Genomic DNA, 17,142 nt, shown 5'->3' on the forward strand with positions numbered 1-17,142 from the left:
TGAATTTTATAATGACTTTTTGTGACAAAGAGTATCATCTGACACATAATGTATCCTTTATCATTAATAGAACGTGTCTTTTAGCTGGCACATGACTTCTCTGAATAAAAACGATACTAGTCAGGCTTCCTTGCATCTCGGCAAGGCACGTGTCTACGTTCTGGCCAATGGGATGTTAGCACAAGTGCTCTGTGAGCTTTGTAAAAACACACTTAAAGTGAGGAACCATGCTTCTGTTCTGCTCTTTCCTCCATCTCGGATGCCCCAAGTTCTGCCCCTTGCTATGTGGAATGTGGATAGAATGGCTGAAATAAAACAATATCCAGAACCAACCTGGGAGAACTGGAATTTTATTAGAAAGCTTATACTAAATGATGTTCTTTCATTCCAATCACTTGTTAGGGAGGTATGTAAGAAGACCCGGAGAACTTTCCTCTGTGATTTGTATCTTTATGAGTTATTTTATTCATCCCTTTTATATGTATTAGCACAATTAAAACTGATTTAAGGCCAAATTAGAGTATACTAAAAAGGTGAACATCTCTTATTCTGTCAATAAGAGAGAAGGAAAAGGAAGAAAGTGGCATTTAAAAACACTAGGAACTGCACTCTGATCTTTTATCATGTTATCAAGCTGAGGGCTCACAACAACCCTGATTGGCAGGATTATTACCACCTCTTATGGGTGAGATATTCAAGACTCACAGAGGCTCCTTCAACATGGTACTGAAATGGCAGGGCTAGGTTTGACCTCAGTGACTGAGTATGAATTTGCTGATTTAAATAGCAGAATGGTGTAGTGTAGAGTATGTTGAGCTAATGCTAAAGTTTTATGTTGTTTTGTCTCGTAGAAATAAGAAAACAGTCCTGACCCATCAAAATGTCATCACTTTTTAGTGATGGCATCATGATATGTGGAGAGCTAGCACAGGGCCTGGAACATAAAGGATGTGTAAGAAACACTAATTCCCTGGCTCATCCCTTCCTTCTCCCTCTCAGGATGATGATAGAAAGGCTTCGTAATATATTTGAAATAAATATCTGAATGCTTAAAATATGTGAAATAAATCATTGCTTATAAGGCATGTCCTAGAAACGGTTCCTAAATGACTCACTGTTTAATGTTTGATCCAAGTGTCTGCTGGTCTCCTGGCTTGCACCGTAAGCCTGAGGAACAAATTATCAAGGGTTATAAGACAATTTCAAGAATCATGGTAATCACAGTGTTCAGATAAAAATGCTCAATATGGTCCATCTACCGATGGAAAACCCCAAGCAGTACCGTCACATATTTCTGTGTAGAGAGCACAGCTCCAAGATGCTCAGGCCTTGTCTGCCTTAGCCTCAAATTATTAGCAAAGAGAGTTGGCATTTACAGGTTGTCCATTTGTAGGCAACTGCAGCGAGGCAGCAATTTTCTCCCGTCTGTGGCTTTCATTTGTGCACTATTATGTGTGGCCTTCCAATTCCAACGAATTAGTTCAACTATGTCTCACTTATAACAAAATTTGTTTTTGATTCAAATTTCATCAATCTGCCCAGGCTTGTAAAGAAAGGTAACAAAATAAAATCCTGTTTCTAGTTTCAATTGTTACATGTGGATTTTTTTTTTAAGAGCTCTATCCTTTAATGATAAACAGTAAAATTCCATTTGGCAGCACTTAGGATCGTACTTGGGAAATATTCATTAACATTCAGTAATTTAAGAATCCTTAGTGTCTAATTACCAAAGTGAGTTTAATTACCACAGGCACCCATTCATTTAACTGGCTGGAAACACAGAAGAAATTAAATGATACCAATGCCAATTTGGCCCCCAAAGTCTTCATTCTACATTTATTTATCATATTTATAAGAAAGGTGTTCATGGTGGTTGTCGCTAGTTCTGTGTGCTGAAAACAAGCCCACAAAATGACAATAGCAGCTCAACATTCTCTGTTCTAATCAGGAACCCAATTAAAATTAAAAGGGCCTTGTATCTTCATATTTCACGTATTATAAGTTGTAAACACTCTCTTGCCATTTGAGGACAACAGGGAAACTGATTTTATAACAAATCACCATAAATCTCAAGGATATTTACCTCAGGGAAATGTGACAGGTAGTGGAGACCAGACTGAGTATAAATGACTGTGTGCAGTACTGTTATCATTTAACTCTGCCTAGAAATAGAAATACTGCTATGTCATTGCTTTGCTCCTTCCCAAAGCCAGGGAGTTCTCTGAATGTCAGTTGTCACTGATGCCGATTTCACTGGCCAGAGACGCTGACTACTTTGGCTCTGTCCCTCAGGAGGTCAGCCAGAGGTCAAAAGGGGAAGCATGTCCTGTTTACCCAAAGAGGATCTTCTGTTCTGTCCCTTGGCATGGTCACTTTCATGGTCACCTACTTGGAAAGCCCTGTGCCCCACTGGCAAGGAGTCCACTGGTCAGTTTCACTGCCTTCTCATATGTTCAGCTCTAGGAACATCAGTTAAGATTTGTTTTTCAGTAACTTTGGAGGCATGGGGAGCCCAAAGTCTGGAAAAAGGGAGAGGAGAGACTCTTAGAAAGTATGATGAAAATAATCGCAGGATCTGAAAAGAATATAGACCACGCTGGCAACAAAGCTTGGCAATGTGATGCCCTCAAAATGGATTCTGGGGTGGAAACGATTGCTTCCTTCCTACTTCTGCACATTTTGCTTTCCAAGTCCAGTTTTTTATTTTTCTTTTTCATGTAAGTTGGTCTCATTTTCCTATTTCAGATTTGGATAAATCTGTTACCCAATTTTGTTAATGTATATCACAAATCCTAGGAAGGGTTCAAGAATTTTCAATTGACTATAATTTAATACCTAGAGAACTGATGAATGAAACACTAATTTTTTTTTTTTAACAAAGTGCTTTTCTAAGCTTTAACAAAAAGCCACACATTATTGGAAAATTATCAGCTACTTAATCAATAGAAAAAGCTGAGGATGATCTCCTTCCTCCTGCTCAATATGAAAACAGAGTCACATTTTCAGTTTCCAAGGCTCAACATTTACCAGAGTAATTGCCTGCCTCATTGTGGAATCCTGTTCATTCTGTCTCCTTGCTGGCGACCTTTTTGATTTATATAGCATTGAAAAGTCAATGGTGAGACTTACATTCTTTCAAGCCCACTTTCAAATTCTTGGCAGATCTCATTTTCAAAGTGGTCTGACGGAATGAAAATAGGGCTGAGGAAACCACCTGACTTTCCAGCATGAATCCTGTTTAAATCTCAACCACAAATTAGTTAACATGTCTGCCACTGAAGGATGCAGCCAATCTTTCCCATTATTGTTTGGGAAAGTAAGACTCTGAGTAATACCACCCCCAGTCCACCTCTGGTCTTATGTAGTGGCCCACAAAAGTAATTTATTTTGGGTTACGGTTTCCATGAGTTCACACATATGTCTCATTTTGACGTAAGAATAAAATGTAGTGCTTTGGCAGGAATTCTAAAAAGGTGAAACCATCTTGGATAAAGAGTTGCATTATCTAGCACTAAATTGCTTGTTAATACACAATTTTAAAAAAGAAAAAGAAAGAATGATCAAGAAGGCTATCGCCATAATAGACCCACTAGAGCTATCACTGAAAAAATTTGCGTAAAAGAGCCAATTTCTGCCCTAATGCAAGTTTGCTGCATCTGGATATCAGATTTATTCTTATTGATCTTCATCTTCAATTTTAAAAGCATCTCTTAAAAGGCTGCATGTACAGCTAAGAAAATAACATCTCAAAAAGTACTCTTGAACATCAATATTGGGTCAGATTGACTGATACCACAGACTTGTCACCTTTGAGTATCATATACAAATATATTTTCTGGAATCCAGAGTAGCAGACTAGAAAGGTATTTACAAATAGAAATGGAGGTAGAGGTAGAGAAAGACTGAGAAAACGAGAGAGAGTAAGGAGGGAAGAACAAAGACCCAAAGTGCTGGCTATCTGTAGTAGGGGAGACCAGTAAGCAAATTCATTAATTACAGCTTCCTACTTCAAATGAGTAAGCTAATTATTTGTTTACCTAAGAGTCAATAGTGCCTTCAGGCTATAGACAATAATAAACACCAACAAAAGCAAATATGTTTGCCATAGCATGAGTGTATGTAAATTTCAAAGCTTATATGTATCCCACCACAAAGGAAAGTTCAGATATGTTTACACCAAAACATAAAGCAGTCATTGTAATACAACCTTATAAAAGAAACAAACACATACACCAAAATTTTGTTCTTTCCCACCTATCAAGCAATTTAATGAAAAGTATTCATCTGTTTCAGGTTGTCAGACTATATATACACATCATTATCAATAAAGTAGATAAAGGAGCATCTGGGTGGCTCAGTTGGTTGAGCGTCTGACTTCAGCTCAGGTCATGATTGGATGGTTCATGAATTCAAGCCCGATCAGGCTCGCTGCAGTCAGCGCAGAGCCTGCTTCATTCCTTCTTTTCTCCTCTCTGCCCCTCCCCTACTCTCTCTCTCAAAAATCTTCTCTCAAAAATAAATAAAAACCTTTTAAGAAAGAAAGCAGACACATAAAAAAGGGTATAGATTTTCTTATTTATGGTAAATTATCTTATATGTATGTATTATAATAATAATAGTGAATATTTATTGACTATATACTATGTACCTGGCACTTGTAACTGGTATATTACACATGAATAATCATGGGGTAATCAAAAGACTTGTTTTATTTTGCTCTTTTTGATATTCTACTCACTTTTTAAAATGTCTAGTATCTTCCCCTGCTCCTAAATACTATGAGTACTTTTAGGAGTACTCAGGTAGGACCATGAATTTCTCTCCTGATATCCTAAGACTACTTTAGGTAACACAGAGATTTGCGTGTCAAACATTAGAATATCCAGTACATAAGGATAATGAAATTCACTGTGTGATCTGACATGAAATCTTCTCCGCTCTTTCCCCATGTGCCTGCAAACTCAAAGTGGGGAAGGGCTGTGGTCAGCTTCTGACTCACACCCTTGTTCCTGTCCTCTCCCCTGCACCCCACCAAAGATGGTTAATCTTATGTGTCCACTTGGCTAGGCCAGGGAACTGAGATATTTGCTCAAACGTTATTCTAGATGTTTCTGTGAAGTTATTTTTTAGATGAGAGTAATATTTAAATCTGCACGGTTTGAGTAGATTGCCCCTTACAGTATGAACGGGCCTCTTCCAATGAGTCAGATAGCCAATTTCTGATCCTGTGAGGTCAGAATTGTGGTGAGGCGAGAGGAAAGAGATGGCTAGGAAATATCTTCCATGAACAACCCTCTATGCATAGCAAATGGTGGAAAAGCTGGCGTTTCTCTTTGGAACATTTTCTTGATTCCATGCAGACGTCAGTGTGGAGGCTGGGTGGATCTGCCTTCTTGCAGTGACCTTGAACCAATATATGCATTTCTATATTGAGTGGCCACATGGGATTCTATAACCAACCTCTGGCACTTTGTCACTCCTTTCTAGCATTTGCTGCTCAGGCCCGCTGCCCCTCCTGGGCAGCTCTGTCACTACTAGTGCCAGGTCACTTTCTCCTTGGTACTCAGCAACCGATCCATGGGGATGCTGCTACATCCTTTGCCTTCACAAAAAGTGTCTCTACAGCTGCTCCTAACCAGCCAGCAGGGGGTCCCTCCTCTGTTCTCCATGCACTGAGTGCATCTCTGGCTAATCAGCTCTCATGAGCACTGGAGCAGGAGTCAGGTCCTGTTCCACAATGTTCTCCAGCTAGGGCAAGCAATATCAAGGTCTCAGAGCAGTTCCATTGAAGGCGTTTCTCACTTCGAAGTTAAAAAACAGTAGATTAAGTCAAAGTAAGACCATACACACTGATCTCTCAAAAGGAATTGTAAGGACTACAAACAATCATGGTTATCTCCAAAGAAGATATGGATTTGGATTATGAAGATATCTTCATAAATGGTTACTCGTTTTCTCCTCTCCTTACATTTGATAGCTTCAAAGAGGCTGGGAGTTGTACCGCTGTGTGGCCAATTCGCTGTACTTTTATTTGCAATTTCTGAAATCAGTTTCATAATCATTTTGATATCTATATCTATCGCTCAGACACCTCAGTGAAAACAGACATAAGGAGTCACATTTAAATTTTTTGCTATACACTGTTTTAAGCACTAAATGGTAATTATCTCATTTCATTCCTGCAACAAACCCACAGGGAAGGTACTTTATTAGTCCCATTTCACATATGATGAAACTAAGCCAGACATATCAAATAACCTGCCTTGGGGCACCTGGTTCATATCAGAGTTGAGCTGCAGACCCAGGGTATCTGATACTGATTCAAAATCCTAACCACTTTCAACGTAATGCCAGTCACTGAATATTTACTTGGCATTGTTCCAAAACACAAGTGTACATCCTAATTGGTGAGTTTATAATTTAACACAATTTTTTTCAGGAGGAGAGAGATGTGCAACTCTGACTTTCAGATATCAATGAATGCTCTCTAGGGCCTGGGCACTGGGGCTTCTTATAAGAATCTATTTAGCACCTATTAGGAAGCCAGGGCTGTGCTGTGATCCATTTGGAGGACAATTAAAGAGGCATAAAGCAGTATTAAGCCAGTACTCTGGATTAGAAGAGGAAGAAATGATTTTACTTGGATCTCATCCATTTTAATTCTTCTATTCAGGTAAGCTAGTCTAGGAAAGGGGGGACGAATAGGCAGATGGCATAGGAAGGCATGTTATGTTGCATGATCCCAAAGGGTGGGGAAGTCTCCTGTCCTCCAAAGAGAGATTCTTTACTGACTTGTGGATGATTAATAGCCCACAGCCAGAGACACTCTTGCTTTAAGCTCTCTGGGCTTAAGACTGTGCTGCCCATTAAAATATCATGCTTCCGGGAGCGTGAACACTCTACTGTGAGCTTTCTTTTACTCTTTTCTCTGTATCTTTTCATTAGCTTCACTACAGAAAGCAAGTGAGACAAGGGAAAAGGAGGAAAGTCCACGATAGAGAGGAAAGAATGCTTTCACCAAAACTGAGCTGTGTCAAAGGCCAGTTGTAACCCACTGGATAGTTTTATGAATGTGCAGATCAGCTATTTCCAAGCTGGCGTAGTCATGACCATTGCCTGGGGCATGCCCTGGCGGATGCCAAGGGGGGCATCAAGCATTGCTGTAGGCCAGATAAATAATTCTCAGCCCTATGTGTGGCAGGGAGGGAAAAAATGGGATGTTAAAAGTTGACAGAAGTTTGGGCAGATTGCTGTGGAGAGCGGGAAGAAAGATACTTAATGGGGATTTTTAGATCAATCATAACACCCAGACTAGTAAAAAGAAGGGGTTACAGTTTCTATGTCTTGAAATAGAGATTTTCCTTTTACCCTGATGCCAAAGACAGGGTAGAGGGAAATCCTGATTGCATTGGTCGAGGACCTGCTTGAGGAGAGGGAAGGTTGTTGAAGGAGGGGGAGCAGAGATGGGAGAAATTCTTGATTAAAAGAGAACACATTCCAGCAAAATAGATCCAGGCTAGTTCTGGAGAAGAGAGAGGGAGAGAAGAAATAATATCTGTTAAGGAATGCTGGACGAAGGACAGGATAGAGATGGTTGTTACTCAGTTTTAAATGTCTTCCTTTGCTGTGGTGTAATGACACCCTTCTATTACCCGCAGATCTTGAATGAAAGCTGTATGTACAACAGTAGTGTACTGGGGATATTTACCAAGTGAAGAGGAGGGTGTGTCCGTATACGTGGTGATGGACTTAGATGGATGGACAGTGGCCGTGAAGACAAAGTGAGAAGTGGAAGAAGGAGAATAGAGTCAGAAGGAGGAGCAGCCTTCTCAGGAATCCTCAGAAACATGGTGGGAGGGGCTGGACATTCTGCTGACACCTGAGATTAGGACCTGGGGAACATCCACGGAAAGGATGACCAGGGATTACAAAGCATGGAGACACATTCAGGTGACCTGTATGTATCATATTTTTCAAATGTATGCAAAAGCAAATGTACTTAATTACATATATACATGTATTAATTAATTACATGTATATATAAAAACATACATGTAAAATGTTATGGATATATAAAAACATGATAAAATATATAACATTACTGAATGCATAGGAGTTTGATCATTATGTACTTTTTCTGAATCACGGACACCACAATTACATAGGAGACAGCAACAGTTATTAATATTATAAAGGAAAGCACTTAAAAGGGATGAGAGCGAAGGCCTGCAAAATCTCCTTCAGGGTTTCTAATATCCTTACAAAAAATCAATCCAGAAGAACTGGATTTAAAATCCATAGGAAGTACGATTTTTCCATGGATAGGATGGATTCTCCCATATGAACTTGCTATCCTCATGTTTTTTCTCAGTACATGTATTTTGAGAAGCATTTCATTTCACTTCCCCATCCCTGCAGGGCTCTGGGCCTTGACATTAACAAAAAATTGTCAGAGACAAGACAAATGTATTAATCCACTCCTCTTGCTTTTGATTATTCCCCCTTTTAATTTTAATACATGCGTTTTCTTTCATAAATCGGGTATTTAACTGTGATTGTCATTTATTAACTTTTCGCCCCAATTACAACTATCCCATCAAGGGCAGGGTCCCTAAGGAAGCACTTGAGGGAGCATATACTGCACACGTGTGACGAATTATCCTGCAGGCTGAGAAATTAACTAAAAATGAGTAATATGCTCTCAATTTAAACCTGGCAGGGGGTATTGTACTTTCATCCTCAAATTGGAATCATATTTCCTCCAGTGGGGCTTCTCCAGCTTTTGGCGTTGCCTATTGACAAGGAAAGCTTGGTTCCTGGTGGTGTGACCACACCGGGCTGGAGACAGAGCTCCAGGTGTTTTTGCCAGGAAGCAGAGGTGATGGTCAAGCTAAGGGAAAAACCCTGTATTTTGCTTTTATCACCAAACAGGCATTCAGAGAGCCTTAAACAAAACCCACTATCAGTTCCGAATGTCATTTTCACGATTAACATGCTCCCTGACATCTATAGTTATTATTGGACACTTGGAGGACACATTTCATTTTTCAAGAAGAAATTCCTTTTCTGTATGCTTAAAGATACCTGGAACACATATTATTAAGATACGTATTAAGATGTGTAAGCATATTGTTAAGTGCTCTTGATTTGTCTACTTTTTATTTCAAGGTGTGATTTCTCTATTTCTCTGAGCTGCAACAATTTTAATATTAGAGAGAGGGAGAGAGAGAGAGATGAGAGAATAGGAAGATAAAGGAATGTGTAATTTGTCAGTGATGGGTCCTTTAATACCTTTTTAAAGTATGTCAATGAATTTTAAAAGTATATTTTTCTTAAGTAGAATCTGAAGCTCCTGGAGGGGAGGCTAAGCGTTGTTTGTTCCATATTCATCTTTCACAGTAATATTGCAGTAATTCTCAATCTTGGCTGCAGACGAGAAACAGATTGAGAACCTTTGATCATATGAGTGTTCAGGCCCCACCGCAGACCCGTTAGGTCAGCATCTCTCTAGGGTGAGGCGTGGACAGGAATCGGTTCTGAAAGCTCAGGTGATTCTGACATGCAGGCAGGGTGGAGAGATAGCAAATACCAGCTTATTGCCTTACATAGAATAGGTGTCATTTGATATCCTAATGGGCTACTAAATCAATTTAATCATTACACACTTCCCATGAAAACAGCAAAACTTCATAGATAAAATGCAGCTTTTCAGTAATAATTTTTCGTTAACCTATTCCATGGTTAATTGGATAAATCTTGTGTTGAAAACAAGCAAACCAAAAAAAAAAGCCACTAAATTCTTTGCATCTCTTTCATCCCACTTGGAAAAGTCCCTGAGATAATACAGATTGGAATCATGAGATGCCTGTAGCTATATGACACATTCTTGCACTTTTACCTTTAATACATATTTAAAAAAATTTTTTTAATTTTTATTTTTTCTTTTCGAGAGAGAGAAAGAGTGTGAGCAGGGGAGGGGCAGAAAGAGATGGAGACACAGAATCTGAAGCAGGCTCCAGGCTCTGAGATGTCAGCACAGAGCCCGATGTAGCGCCCAAACCCACAGACCGTGAGCTCATGATCTGAGCTGAAGTCAGACGCTTAACCAACTGAGCCACCCAGGTGCTCCTAATACATAATTTTTAATGAAAGGGGCACAAAAGGAATAGAGCATTTCTCAGAGCCGTCAGAATATGATCAAAGAACATTTTGTCATGATCAAAATTATAAAAATATAGTTCAGAGAGATATTAGTTTAAAAACAGTTGGAACCAATTTTGATATAAGTCCAATACTACCTTTGGCGCAATAGATGTATGTAAAAAGTGCAAAGCAGCACCCCTACTTTTTGTGTGTTTATGAACTCCTCGAGATTGGCCTTGGTTTCCTCACCTGACATATGAAAACACAGAGCCACAGGTTTGATTGTGAGTAGTAAATAGCTCAATTGAAGAAAAACTGATTTGTAGATTGCAACACAATATTCCAGTCTGTTGTAGTTTTCCTATTATTCTATTAACCTGAAATTTCACATGCAATGAATATTATAGGACATAATGTAAATATGATGATCAATTATAGCTTTTATTAAACAATTACTAAGTACTCAACTTCTTGTTTAGTGCTTTATATAATCTCATTAAACAGTCACTGCAACCTAGTGAGGAGAGTACCAATATTATCCCCAGTTTACAGATTTGGAAACTGAGGTTTATCAGTTCCAAGCCTCCCAGCAATTTCAAGTGAAGGTTTCCTTCAAATCTGCAAATACTTAAATTCTTTCTGCAGAGACTGGTCTAAGAATCCATATTGATTTGCTTCTTTTTATTTCCTCGGATAGTTTCACATCCGATGCAATTCCATTTACATGTAGATGTGCAGTCAAAACACTGAGAAAGGAATATGAAGCTTCCTTTGTCTACCAGAGTGAGACGCATCAGCCATGCTGGCTTCTAGCTCAAGGTGACAATCATTCACTTCACGGCCTTTCCTTCAACTTCACCAGACTCTTAAAAATGAATTAAATGCCTTCCTTTTATATGTCGATTATGTGATACCTGTGTCGTTTCAATTTAAAAGATAAACTCTAGTCTCAAGGCTCCCTAATTCTCCAAAAGGTTTCAACTCATTTTTTTCTTGTATTTCATCTTAGGTGGCAGTATGATGATGTGGTAAAGGTTTATGTTAGATGATGGGGCTGTGTGCATTTGTACTATGGAGGAAACTCTCAGGGGAAGAGCAGGTGGGGGGCGGGGGGAAGAAGGAGGTGATCTGAATTGCTGTTCTGACTTATCTGCCAGGTGCCCAGACCCATGTTAGAGTAGAGAGTGCATTTTGTCCAGACCCTGCATCATATGAAGCTCAACAGATAAGCAAACACCTTTGCCACTATGTGCTCGTTCCTTTCCAATGCCGTCTTTGACTTGTGTCTGTCCTACAGATTCTAATGATCTTAATGATGCTTTACCATTCTACAAAATTAGCAACCCACTGGCCTGCATCGCAGGTGTAATATATGAGAGAATCAATTGTGAAAAGCAAGAGAAATATAGTCATCTTGATGCTGACTGGGCCCTTAGTTTTGGTTTCGTTTGGTTTAGTTACATTACCAAAACTTTTAAGGAATGCAGACTTTTACCTTTTAATTTCCAAATTCTAAGTATCAACACCAGAAATGGTTTCAGTAGACTTCCACAGTTTGTGGAGACTATCACGAAAAACAAGTTTGGTCAAGTTTGCAAAAGCTTTGAGAACAGAAGTGAGGATAGAACGATGATATTTGTTCAGTCTTTTCATATATCCTCTGTTGAAACCACATGAGGGCCTGGGGAATTTCTTGGCAGAAGCGATATTGCAAATGGTCGATTTATTGGCATCGAGGGCAGCGATATGAAACAGTCAAGGTCTGTACACTTTCTCCGGCATGAAGTCCAAACAGAGATCTGACTGTGTCTGTTTATCTGAAATGTTTTCCTAAGTGATTTATTGCTTTGAGTTTGTAAAGAACTCGGGTTTGGGGTGGAGGGTGTAAGTATTTAGGGTGGATGGAATATCAACCGCATGGAGGAAAAACAGAGACTTTTGCTAAGCACTCCAAACCATCACAAGCAATATTAGCTTTGTCTTTTGATTGTACCATGGGTAAAAGAGCCTTACAAAATGCAAACGTCCTCAGATGTACCGCGATTAGCTTAAACCACATCTGTCTTCCGCACAGCCCCTTGGAGTCGGCTGGCTCTCAGCCCCCCTCTTGACATCCCAAGTCTGAGACATTTCCAGCACACCAGTTTAGTACCACTGAGTGTTCTGCTACCGTGGATTGGGGTCACTACATTCACACTGAACTGCATTAAAAGTCATTGCACTCTAGGGGCGCCTGGGTGGCTTAGTCGGTTAAGCGTCCGACTTTCGCTTAGGTCATGATCTCGCGGTTTGTGGGTTCGAGCCCCGCGTTGGGCTCTGTGCTGACTGCCAGCTCAGAGCCTGGAGCCTGTTTCACAGTCTGTGTGTCTCTCTCTCTCTGACCCTCCCCTGTTCACGCTGTCTCTCTCTCCTAGAAATAAATAAAAATATTTAAAAAAAAATAAAAAAATAAAAGTCATTGCATTCTGGTGAAGAAAATGCAGTTTCCGGTTCTGGCCCTGTCTTTTCCCTAACTTGAGACTTTGGACAAGTACCTTAACTTCTCTACAGTTTAACAGTCTCACCAGTAATATATAAGGAGTAAGGTCTTCTCATAAGGTGAGGCTCCAAGGAGACCTTGAGCAAAGCTCTTTGGAAATGCAAAGGGCTGCCTGTTTGCTCACCACCATGTTACACTTCCACCTTGTCTCTAGCCACTCAGCAGCCTCACAGGAGCTTGTCTGTGGCAAAGCTAAATACCACATTCTCCACATGGCCTGACCTCCAGGCAACAATTAAGATTTGATGAGCTTTTTCATCATATTCTTCTTCTTTTCCAGAATCTTGGATTTCAGCAAAAATGCCTTGACTAAGACTTTAGCTGACAGGCTGGAAATCTGAGCAGGAAAGATTATGTGAAAGAACCGTATGAAAACATACACATTTCTTCAAGGTGAATTAGAACATTTTATGCTTCCAAACCTCTTATGGGTTCTTTTCTTTCCTTTATTATCCTTTATCTTTTTTCCCAAAAAGAAAGTTTAAAAAATATATCTATCTAAGAAATTATAATGAAGAAAGGTATAGAAACTAAAAATATAAACGTCCATGAAACCACCAACCAGCTTAATAAAAAGAATGTCATTGGTGTATTAGAAGACCCCCCCACCCCCACCCCCAGAATGCTTCCTCCCAATCAAAACTGCTTGCTTTCCCTCTTAGGGTTAACCACTACCCTAAATGTTCTAGTAATTGCTTTCCTATTCTACTTTATAGTCTTACTACTCAACTATTTATCTCCAAATAAAATAATTTAGTCCTGACCATTATTTTCAGGATTTTCGATAAAGGGAATCATAGTAAGTGTACATTCCTCTTGTCTTGGGTTTTTTTGTTTTTTTGTTTTTTTTGGATTCAACATTATGTTTTAAAAAGTCCTTCGGATTTATTCCTCCCTTTCCTGTTACGTATGAGTGAGGGGAGGCAAGGTGTGGTGTGTGAATGCCAAATTTCCCATTTTCTTGGTGCTGACAGTGCTACTGCAAAGATGGTCAATGCTCCTAAAACCTGAAGGACTTTCTGTAAGAAGTGTGGAAGGCATTGGCCTCCCAAAGTGGCCCGGTATGGGAAGGGCAAGGATTCCCTGTTTTCCCAGGGAAAGAGGCTCTGTGATCGAAGCAGCATGGCTGCAGTGGGCAGACAAAGCCAATTTTCTGGAAGAAGGCTGAAACCACAAAGAAGATTTCAGCAGAGGCCTGAATGCGTTGAACCTACCGTCAGGTCCAAGGGATGCTGGCTGTTAAGAGATGTAAGCATTTTGAATTGGGAGGTGATAAGAAGAAAAAAGGGTCAAGTGATCCAGTGCTAAGCTTTGGGATTCTTCTGTTCTTTTATTTTTGAGAGGAAAATGTTGATGCTGTAGAAACATTATGTGTATGAAAAGAAATACAGTGATTTTTTTTTACTCAAAAAAATAAGTCATTCAGTTAGTTGCATGTAGCTGTGGTTTATCAATAAAAATTCACAGTTAAATAACATTCCATTTGTTAGTATTGTATCAGTATCCTGTGGAAGGACATTTGGATTCTTTCCAGTTTGTGCCTCCTAGGAACAGTGATGTTTCTAGAGGTTCATGCACTTGTCCTCATGTGCAGCAGTCTCCCTCCTTTGTGGTGGCCATGCTCAGTCACATTATCAGCTTCAAAAGATAATGTCATACTATCTTCCAAAACAATTGTACTAATTGGCAATCTGACCAGCTTTTGTCTTTTCTCTACATACGATCATTTGGACTTCTGCTTTTTTTTAATGCTTATTTATTTATTTTGAGAGAGAGAGAGGAAGAGAGACCAAGAGTCCTAAGCAGGCTCTGCATTGCCAGCACAGGCCTAAACTCATGAACCATGAAATCATGACCTGAGCTGAAGTCAAGAGCTAGATGCTTAACTGACTGAACCACCCAGGTGCCCCTGGCCTTGCTTTTATCTTAGGCTAGACTCAGGAACCCTTTTCCTCTGACCTAGCTTTGGAGTATGGTCTAAATTAAATATTGTCGGTGACCTGGATGGGTTTATGGGATTGTCAATGCCTCACTTTCTAGGGGCCCCCATAATATATTACTACGGACTGGGTGGCTGAGCACATCAGTAATTTATCCTCTCACAGTTCTGGAGAAGTCCCAAACCAAGGTGTCAGCAGGGCCATGCTCTGTCTGATGACTCTAGGGGCCGAATTTTTCTTGCTTCGTCCTAGTGTGCTGCTGTCTCCTGGCGGTCCTCAGCCTGCCGTGGCTTGTAGTACCATCTTTCCAGTCTCTGCCCCTCTCTTTACAGGGCTCCTTTTCAGTCTGTGTCCTCTCCTCTTATAAAGATACCAGTCATTGGGGCACCTGGGTGCCTCTGTCAGTTAAACATCTGACTCTTGATTTGGGCTCAGGTCACAATCTCACTGTTAGTGAGTTTAAGGCCCGCATTGGGCTCCGCGCTTAATAGTACAGAACCTGTTCGGGATTCTGTCTCTCTGCCCCTCCTTGCTCACACACTAAGTCTCTCTGTCTTTTTCTCAAAATAAGTAAATAAATTTAAAAGAAAAACTTTAAAAAAATTCTATCTGATAAAAAATAAATAAATAAAAAGAAAGATACCAGTCATCGAATACAAGGATAACTCTAAATCCAGGATGATTTTATCTCAAGATCCTTACCTAATTTCATCTGCAAAAACCCAGTTTCCATATAAGGTCACATTTCCAGATACAGGGGTAAGGTCTTCAACATATCTTTCTGGAGGACACAGTTCAAACCACTGTGGTCTGTACTGAGGGAGGGAAGAAAAGGAGGGGAAACCTTATTAGTTTATGAAACAATTACTGTACATACTATATAATTTTTGATTGCTTAAGATGTTAACATTTCCCACAGGAGAGCAGTTAAAGGCTGCCTACTCAAAACAACATGCCTGCTTTAAAAAAAAAAAAAAATCATCCTTTGATCCTATTAGGTTGCTTACCAGACAAGCAAATAGTTGAAAGAAACAAGTCTGGGTCCTGTGGAGCTCATCTATGACAGGTGAGCCCTATCTTTGTACCCAAGTCCTCTATTGAACCTCACAATCCAGACAACAGAGGGAGAATTCAGAAGTTGTCGAGAAAGAGCCATTTCCCCAAGAGACACTGATTTTGTGTGAGTTGAATTCTTACTTTTTAGCGCCTATAAACAAAAGTTTTTAAAGGCAAAAACTTATCTTATCTACATAAGATTTTCCTTTCACTGAAAGTCTTGGTCCGCAATCGTTTATGATTTGGCAGAGCTAATCTCACTGTCAGAGAAAAGGGCATCTCCTGGTTCTAAGAGCTAAGCCCAAACCTCTGCTGACCGAGCCCAACCATGCCCTTCTGCAGCCACAATGCCTGTATTACATCATTAGAGAGAGTTCTTGACTGTGGGTTCCACTAATGAGCATAAGAGCACCCTATTGAAAATCAAAGGTCTCGGGAAGCCTGGGTGGCTCAGTCAGTTAAGCATCCAACTTTGGCTCAGGTCATGATTTCGTGGTTTGTGGGTTCGAGCCTGTACATTGGGCTCTGTGCTGACAGCTCAGAGCCTGGAGCCTGCTTCGGATTCTGTGTCTCCCTCTCTCTGCCTCTCCTCCCCACTTCCCCCAAAAAATAAACATTTAAAAAAATAGAAAAAAAAAAGGAAATTCAAAGGTTTCAAATGTGGGGAGTGAAGAAGGCATTAAACAATTTTCAGGCATCACTACTTGAAACATTAGGTTAACAGATAATATCTAACAGTTTACTTGGCAATGTTCTAAGGTATCATCCTCAGACCCTATGGCTTTATTGGGGATGGAGAACATAGGGAGGAGTTAAGAAAGAATTGGATCAAAGGATACAACTTGATCAGATAACATCTTCCATTAGGGACACCAGAACCTTTGAAGCCATCAGAGTCAGAACTGGTAAGTTGCCATCTATTACAATTAGATCCCAAAGTATCATTCTCTCCCATGCCTTTCTTCCTGATATTTACTAGTTAGCTATAAATCTTGGCTCCCACCCCTTATTCCAACTCCAGTGTCTTTTTTCTCTCAACCCTCAGTGACTTCTCTCACAAACAACAGGTAAATGACTGAAAAACAACAATTTTGTTGCAGTATCATCTGTGTACGATAAACTGCATACATTTAATAAATACAATTACTTGAGTTTCGGTATCCATAGACATCCAAGAAGTAGAACCACAGTTGAGATATAGAACATTTCTGTCACCCCCTCTGGCCCCACATTTCATCTCAACCCTTTAAAAATCCATTCTACCCAAAGCAACCACTGGTCCACTTTCTATCATTATAAATTAGTTTGATTTTTCTCAATTTTCTACAAATGAAAAATAAGGTATTCTTTTGTTTCAGTCCACATACTAATTCTGGGATTCATCTATTTTGCTACATGAATCAGTAGTTCAATCTTTTTTTATTGCTGAGCCGTACTTCTCTGAATGGGCACATCACAGTGTAT

The 17,142-nt window shown here is 39.8% G+C and overlaps 1 long non-coding RNA gene across 1 annotated transcript in view; it reads right to left on the reverse strand.

Annotated features, from left to right (window-relative positions):
- Nucleotides 1-1,087: 1,087 nt before the first annotated feature.
- LOC144234492 (uncharacterized) overlaps nucleotides 1,088-17,142 on the reverse strand; it is a 131,589-nt gene continuing 115,534 nt past the window's right edge. The window contains exons 4-5 of the long non-coding RNA XR_013335974.1: nucleotides 15,325-15,437; nucleotides 1,088-1,167 (exon numbers count right to left, since the gene is read on the reverse strand). This is a non-coding gene — a long non-coding RNA (uncharacterized LOC144234492). The remainder of the gene's footprint in view (nucleotides 1,168-15,324; nucleotides 15,438-17,142) is intronic.

The sequence above is a fragment of the Crocuta crocuta genome, unplaced genomic scaffold (assembly GCF_008692635.1).
Source record: "Crocuta crocuta isolate KB4526 unplaced genomic scaffold, BGI_CrCroc_1.0 scaffold154, whole genome shotgun sequence".
In the NCBI taxonomy this organism is placed as follows: domain Eukaryota; kingdom Metazoa; phylum Chordata; class Mammalia; order Carnivora; family Hyaenidae; genus Crocuta; species Crocuta crocuta.